Here is an 8,377-nt window from a genome sequence, read left to right as displayed (position 1 = left end):
CTTGGGCGGGGCGGGTCCCAGGGGATCTACAGGACGGGCGGAGCAAGCAGTTATGATTGCTCTCAATCACGTCCCCAGAGGCTCTGCTTCTAAAAGTCCAAGCAAGCGCTGCAAACTTCGGAGAGAAAGCTGCCTTCGAGCTCTGACCGAAACCAGACAGTTCCACTTCTCCCGTTTGAGTCTGGGTCCCTAGAGACTCTCCCGGATCTGGAGCTCAGAGCCTGAGACTCCCTCCCGATTGAAACAGACAACCGCGCCCTCAGCCGCCAGCCCGCTCTGCATGCACTCCGCACCTTAGGTATTTTCCGCACTGCGCCTCCTCTGAGTCTCGGTATGCTTTTCTCTTTCCTTCTAGTTGAATTTCCCCTCAGGAGCCAGCCTTCCTGTGGTTCTGGATGATGTCCGTTTTGTCTTTTAGTTGTATTTTTGAAGTGGTTTTGCGAGGCAGCAATCTCCGGTGTTTACCTATGCCACCATCTTGGTTTTTTCCCCACAGCTTTTTGGTTTGTTCTGTGGGCCTCTCCAGTTGTGTTAGGAAGGATTGAGTGGTCTGATTCCGCTTAACCTATGCCGCCATCTTGGTTTCTCCTCAAATTGTTGTGTTTTCATTTTCACTTGTTTCCAGAATGTTTTATTTCTTCTTTGATCTCTTTGGTAACCCATTCATTGTTTAATAGCATGCTATTTAGCCTTCATGTATTTGATTGTTTTTATTGTAGTTGATATCTAATTTTAATACTAATAACTTTTACATTTTTTATTTTTATAATATTTTGAATTTCTATATATCTTCTTCTTTTTTTCAAACATTAAGTTTTCAGCATTTTTTTCCTTTAAAGTGTGCACTCTATTGACCTGGTCTCAAGTCAATGTGCAGATAAGTGGATGCCTCCACACCCCAACCCACTCCAGGGGAACCAGAAGCCTTCATGCATCTTAAGTTGGGACCAAAAAGGGGGCTATGATTGCTGACCATTCAAAATAAAACAAACCAAAAAAAAAAAAAAAAAGAAGTACTGAGCCCAGCATGTGTGGCTCAGTGGTTGAGCATCAACCTATAAACCAGGAGGTCTCTGTTCAATTTCTGGTCAGGGCACATGCCCAGGTTGTGGGCTTGATCCCCAGTTGGGAGTGTGCAGGAGGCACATCAATGATTCTCTCTCATCATTGATGTCTCTACCTCTCTCTACCTCTCCCTCCCTCTCCCTTCCTTTCTGAAATTAAAAATATATTTTTTAAAAAAGTACTGAGACAAAAATGTAAAAATACGGATTACATACTTTACACAAAAGCAATGCATTCACCCTCCTATGTGGGCTCAGGTGCAGACTGGTCCTTCTTAGTGAGAAGTGGGTGGCTTTGGGGCAGGCAAGGGACGTCCTGTGACAGGGCATCTCATGATATCCTGAATGGCTGTTAAAGAAAAGAATGTTGCCCTAACTGGTTTGACCCAGTGGATAGAGCTTCGGCTGCGGAATGAAAGGTCCCAGGTTCAATTCCGGCAAGGGCATTGTACCTTGGTTGCAGGCACATCCCCAATAGGGGGTGTGCAGGAGGCAGCTGATTGATGTTTCTAACTCTCTATCCCTCTATGCTCGCTCCAACAGACTGCTGTCACCTTCACTCTTCCAGTTTTTAAATCCTGTGTCAAGTGCCAAAAAAATCAAAATAACAAATAAACAAAAACAAATAAAGCCACGCCAATCTCATCTCATTTTCTGCACATTAGGTTTTGTCAAGAACGAGTGTAACAAGTCACAGTCCACCAAGAAGCATGTGCAGTGGGTGATGGAGGGACCAGCCTTCTCACACCCCTATTTGCTGACCCCGTCTGCTGGAAGGTGGATAGGGAGTCCAGGATGGGGCCCTGGATCTTTGCACTAAGGGGGCAAAATGATCTTGATCTTCATTGTGCTGGGAACCAGGACAGTGATCTGCATCCTGTTGGCAATGCCTGGGTACATGGAGGTCCCACCAAACAGCACCGTTTTGGCGTAGAGGTCCTTAGGGGTATCGACGTCACACCTCATGATAGAGCTGAAGGTAGTTTCATGGATGCCAGGATTCCATGCCCAGGAAGGACTGGAAGAGGGCCTCGAGGCAGTGGAACCGCTTGTTGCCAGTGTGCCAGTGGTGATGGCCTGACCGGTGGGCAGCTCACAGCTCTTCTCCAGTGAGGAGCTGGAGGCTGTGGTGCCATCTGCCTGAAGTTGAGGACATTGTAACACAGCTTCTTCTTGATGTCACACACATTTCCTGCTCAGCTCTGGTGTCACATGAGGCTGTAGCCTGCTTCGTGAGGACCTTCATGAGGTAGTCATCATGTCCCGGCCAGCCAGGCCCAATGCAGGATGGCATGGGAAAGGGCGTACCCCTGAGATGGGCTCATTGTGGGTGACCTGATCACCAGAGTCCATCACTGTCAGTGGTGCCGCCAGAAGTGAACAGGGACAGCCACATACATGGCTGGGATGTTGAAGGTCTCAAAACACCATCTGGGTCATCTTCTCAAGTCTCAGGGGGAACTTGGTGAGCAGGATGGGGTGCTGCTTGGGGGCCACACGCAGCTCACTGTAAAAGGTGTGGTCCCAGACCTTCTCCATGTCGTTCCAGTTGGTGATGATGCCGTGCTCAATGAGGTACTTCAGGGTCAGAATGGCCCTCTTGCTCTGGACTTCACTGTCCATGTAGGAGTCCTTCTGGCCTAAGCCCCCATTATGTCCTGGTGTCAAGGGCATCCCACGATGGAGGGGAAGATGGCCTGGGGGCATCATCCTTGCCCTCCCCAAGCCTGCCTTGCATGTGCTGGAGTCATTGTCAACCAGGAGCACAGCAATATCGCCATTGTAGTGAACTGGAAGCAGTGCAGGCCTGCAAAGATGGAACAGCAGTGAAGGCGAGGGGCCTGTGCTGGCGGGTGGACAAGGTCTCCACAGTCTGGGCATTATTTTACAGAGAGAATTAAAATCCTCTTGTATATTTGTTTTGCCTTCTGAGTAAATTTATCATATTGTATTTAACTATTCCTCTGTTGCCAGAAATAAATACAAATAACATTTTCTACCTTTATCATTATTTATTCAAGATAGATTTGTAGAGCCCTGCCTGGTGTTGCTCAGTGGTTAGAGTGTTGGCCAAAGGGTCATGGGTTTGATTCCCAGTAAAGAGCATATACGTGGGTTGTGGGTTCACCCCCCAACCCAGATTAGGGTGCGTGCAGGAGGCAACCAGTTGAGGTGTCTCTCTCACATTGATGTTTCTCTCCCCCATTCTCACTTCCACTCTGAAAAAGCAATGGAGAGAGGATTAACAACAACAAAAATAAGGTAGATGCCTAGCAACGAATTTTTCCTAGCAAGAGGATCAAAAGATAGAACCAGTTAAAATTCTGTTACCGTTACAAACAGTATCTCACTGGTTCTATGGTACACACTTTTCCCCACTTTGCTACTTGTGAAATTGGAAGGCCATATATACCCCATGGGATCAAATACCACTGTTTGTCTGGCATCAGCCACTGACCTGCTCTCACTTCTATCTGTGGGGACTTGATGGTTGCACCTATGGCAACAGGGACCCTCTCTAGTTCAGTCAGCAAACCTGTTAGGGACCATCTGAGAATGATGGAGAGTCCTGGTTATTCTCTAAAAACTTCCCACAGACACTTCCTCGTATTTTAAAGAAAATAAGGGTCTTAAAATTACAAAATGGGTTTTAGCCACTTGGAGCCCACACTGAAGGAAGGATATAACATTTTACCTCTGATGGCACAGAGGACAACTTAATGTAGAAAGGCATGAACATAACTCCCAGTGAAAGGGTGACACGAAGGAGTTGGACTCTGAATATAAAAAAGTTTGCTCACATTTTCTTTTTTTATGTATGCACTAGAATTATAAAATTTCAAATCTAAAGGAGTCTAAAAGTATTAAATAAATGCTATAAATGAAAGAAATCATGTTGAAGTATTCAGCAGGCATTAAATCTTTGTGATCAAGTTCCATGTTAAGGAGAAGGGCATCTTTAATTCAGCAAAGCACACTGTGGAGCAGGGTCAGATTGGGAGGGCGGACTGAAATTTTAAGCAGGGTGACGAGGGTCAGCCTCACTGAGAGGTCACATCTGAGCAGACTCTGAGGAGGTGAGGGAGTTGCCATGTGGCTGTCATGGGAAGAGAGTTACAGGCAGAAGGACTTGACAATGAAACTCCTTTGGAGAGACTGACAACAGCATGGGGACATTGAGAATAAAAGTGAGACTGTAAACTGGTTTATGCGTAGGGGCTTTTGACAACTGAATTAACTTTATCAATGAAATATAAGCTACGCATTTCCTATTCACTATAACTATGTACTATGGTTTCACTTTTCACAGGTTCAGTTATTCATGATCAACCATGGTCTGAAAGCATTAAATGGAAATTCCAGAAACAAACAATTCATGTTTTAAATTGTGTGCTGTTCTGCGTAGCATAATGAAATTTCCAAACTATAAAAGTTTCAGCCACAGGGTGTGGTAAGTGCTTAGTTAAGATGGAAAAGGCATTAAACTTTAGCGTAGGTAAGTATGTACAGGAAAAAACAGGGTATACAAGGTTTCAGGCACCCACTGGGGGTTTTGAAACACACCCCACAGGGATAACAGAGAACTACTATAGTTCTTTCTCCGACTTTCACTGTCATAATGTTAGGTTAGATTGAAAAGTGGCTTGAAGCTCTAATTTGGTTCATCAATTCAATTGTGTAAAAATTGCACAATTGTATGTTAATGATTTGAGTCATGTACCTGAGGTCCCTTCACAGACTTAATCAGCGAGTGTGGGAAGGGAGGGGGCTGACCCAGGGCACTGAGGTTTGTTTTAATCCCCCCCGCCTTTATTGATTTTTAGAGAGAGAGGGAGAGGGATAGATAGAAACCTCAGTGAGAGTGAAATATCATTGATTGGCTGCCTCCTGCACACCCCCTCCTGGGGATCAAGCCTGCAACCTGGGACCCTAAATGGTCTCTTCCTGCAACACCTAATCAGGAATATCACTGTTAGCTTTTTCATTGATTACATACAGGGTGGGGTAAAAGTACATTTATAGTTGTGAGTACCCCAGTTTATTCTTTTATTATTATTTAACCAGAGGCCCGGTGCACAAAATTCATGAACGGGAGAGGGGGAACTACTTCAGCTCGGCCCGCAGGCTACAGCCGCTGCCATGTGGGGAGTACAGGCTGCCCTCTGCCAGCCCAACCCCCCCGCCCACAGGCCTGGCCTGGAGCGGCTGGGGTGGGGCAGGACACCTGCCTTTGTCACCTTGGCGATGAAGCCAGGCATCCCGCCCCGCCCCGGCTGCTCCACGGCTGAGCACGCTGCCCATGGGCCCAGAGCATCCTGCCACGGCTGCTCTGCGCCTTGGCAGCCGGCTGGGGCATGCAGGAGGCTTGGTTTCCTTCGTCGCTGGGGCAGTGAAGGAAGCCAAGTGTCCCGCCTGAAGTAAGCCAGGCCTCCCATCCACTCCGGCCAGCTCCGTGGCTGCCACCCAGAGGCCGGCTGGCTCCATGGCTCCAGCCGGTGCCGCCATCTTTGTGGCTATGGGCGCTGCCATCTTTGTTGCAGAGTAATGGTTAATTTGCATATTACCCTTTTATTAGTATAGATTATTGTGTCATTTTCCATACAAACTGTAAACCTCCTTTTGCTCCACCCTGTCACCCTGTATATACTTAAACTCCTATTTCATGTTTTTCTACAAGCAGTATCTCTTCACTTTGTCAAATAAAAAATATTGTATCATCTCTCTTGTTCTTGTTTACATTATCATGGTCAACATTTACAAACTGTTTGTAACCATAAATATTGGATTCTTGCTTTGTCCACAGTTGTACTAGAAATGTGAAAATCAGTATCTACATGAACATAGCTCCCGGCCCAGGCACCTGTAGTCTATGGCTATACTACTCGGTTTTTATATACTTTTGTCTTATGCCCCTTCCCTTACTGGACTCCTAACAGCCGTTTTACTTTTGCCTTGAATTTTATAACATCCTAAGAATAGGTCCTTCCCACATTTCTGGGATCTGACCACATCAACAGACTCTTTTTTCTACAGGAAGTTCTCTTATGACCCTGTGGTCACTTTTCAATTTGGATGGGTGGTTCTCAGGCCTGCGACACAGTTGGCATCCTGGGACTTACCTTCATTGCTTTTCTGAGTTAGTTCCACAGTTCATAGAGCCAACCTGTTCCAATTTCTTGGATAACTTCCTTGTTTTCTCAAGTAACATCCTAAAAAAGAGTATTTGGGAGACAAAGCTTTCTCAGTTTATATTTAATTTCCTTTTTCATTCTGCCCTATATTTTATCAATAGTTTTGCTTGGTACAGAATTTCAAGTTATTGATTTCCTCGTGGAACTCTCTGGGGATTGCTTATCTCCGAATATCCAGTCCTGGTGAGGAGAAGCCAATTGCCAGCTGATTCCTATTCCTTGGTGGAGGATCTCTATTTGCTCTCTGGAAGCTTTCAGAATCTTCTCTTTATTCTTGCCATCCTTAAAGTTCATGATATGCCTACAAGTAGACTTTTTCCTTTTTCCTGCTCAGAACTTAGGTCTTATACAATTACTAGAGGCCTGGTGCATGAAATTTGTGCACAGGTAGGTCCCTAGGCCTGGCCGGTGATCAGGGCCAGGCTGGCCTGGGGCCTGCGAGCTGGGGGCAGCTCCTTTGTTGATCTTCTGCCCCCTGGTGGTCAGTGAGCGTCATAGCGACCGGTCGTTCTGCCATTGGGTCAATTTGCATATTAGGTTTTTATTATATAGGACTAGAGGCCCGATGCACGAAATTCATGCAAGGGGCTCAGCCCTTGCAGCCCTGGCTTTGTCCGGAAGGTCGTTTGGCTGTCTGGTCTAATTAGCATATTACGCTTTTATTATTATAGATACTTGTGTCTCCCGTTATTCTGAATTTTTTTTTCTTGTAAGTTTCATCCAACCATTTTCTCTATTTTCACTTTCTGGCACTTCTTTTCTATGTTAAAACCTCCATCGATTCTGTAGGACTGACCCTGTCATATATATTTTTTTGTTTCTTGACTATTATTCTCTCCTTTTCTCTTGTACTAATGTACCTAGAGCTTCCAAGTGGACTTTGCAGGCAAGGAGACAGAGAAATGAGTGGCAACTGTTGGGAAGGAAGTCTTCCTCTATCCTAAGCTGCTGTGGCCGGGCTAACAAACTGGTATGGGACAGATTAGCAAGCAGATAAATCAACGTTTCATAACATGTGCACCTCCTGTATGCACGGAGAGACCGGGAAACACTGAGGAAGTCACCAAATGGTGGAAGTCATCACCCTAAATACCACCTTCAACTAAGGACAGAAGAAGCTGGGGTGGAGTCAGGTGTGGGGCTACCAGGAAAAGCACAGTGAACAGGTAAGGTTGCTAGGGATGAAGTTCCTGCTTCTCCACTGACAGAGGGCAGGCGGGGACTGGAGCCCTTGCAGAAGCACATGCGCTTTTCTATTTTAATTTATTAAATTAGAGGGAGTGGAAGGGAGAAGGGCAGAGACAAAAACAATGATGTGAGAGCAGAACATCACGGCTTTCCACATGTGCTCCGTGTGCCCCCACTGGGACTCAAACTGGCAACCTTTCTGTGCACAGAAGTCACAGCAGCCAGGGATATTTATTTATTCCTCAATCTTCACCTGAGGCTATGTTTTGATTGATTGAGAGAGAAACATCCACCTGCTGCCTCTCCTAGGAGCCCAACCTGGGTGAAACCAGCAACCTTTATTTTTAATTTAAATTTAAAAAATGCACCTTTATTTATTACCTTTTAGAGAGGAAGGGAGAGGGAGATAGAAACAATAGGAGAGAAACATTGATCGGCTGCCTCCTGCACGCCCCCTACTGGGGATCAAGCCTGCAACCCAGACATGTGCCCTGACTAGGAATCAAAGGGCGACCTGCAGGTTCATAGGTCAACACTCAACCACTGAGCCACACCAGCCGGAACCACAACTCTTTTAAATTCTCACCTGAGGATATTTTTTCCACTGCTTTTCAGAGAGTGGAAGGGAGGGAGGGAGGAACATCACCCGCTGCCTCCCAAAGGCACCACAACCTGGGCAAGGAGCTAACCTGCAACCCAGGTTCGTGCCCTTGACCAGGAATCGAGCCCGGGACCTTCGGTGCTGGGAGGACGCTCCAACCACCCACCCACCAGCCAGCCACCGGCTGCGCCGCGGGGCGACGCTGCTTTCAGGGGTCCCTGCTCCCGCGCTGTCTCCCAGGTGGGCTGGTCTTGACGTCACGAAGACTCGCCAGCCCCCGCCGGCTCCCTGCAGGCGGCCCCGCGGGCTCCCCCACCCTGCACACCGGCCTC

General features: G+C 46.8%; 1 pseudogene; it reads right to left on the bottom strand.

Moving 5' to 3' along the window:
* Positions 1–1,706: 1,706 nt before the first annotated feature.
* On the bottom strand, positions 1,707–6,313 carry LOC102770985 (annotated as a pseudogene).
* Between the last annotated feature and the right edge of the window lie 2,064 nt (positions 6,314–8,377).

This window comes from Myotis davidii, unplaced genomic scaffold (assembly GCF_000327345.1).
Source record: "Myotis davidii unplaced genomic scaffold, ASM32734v1 scaffold1104, whole genome shotgun sequence".
Classification (NCBI taxonomy): Eukaryota; Metazoa; Chordata; class Mammalia; order Chiroptera; family Vespertilionidae; genus Myotis; species Myotis davidii.
The sequence above is the reverse complement of the archived record's forward strand: the minus strand, read 5'-3'. Positions and strand labels throughout refer to the sequence as shown.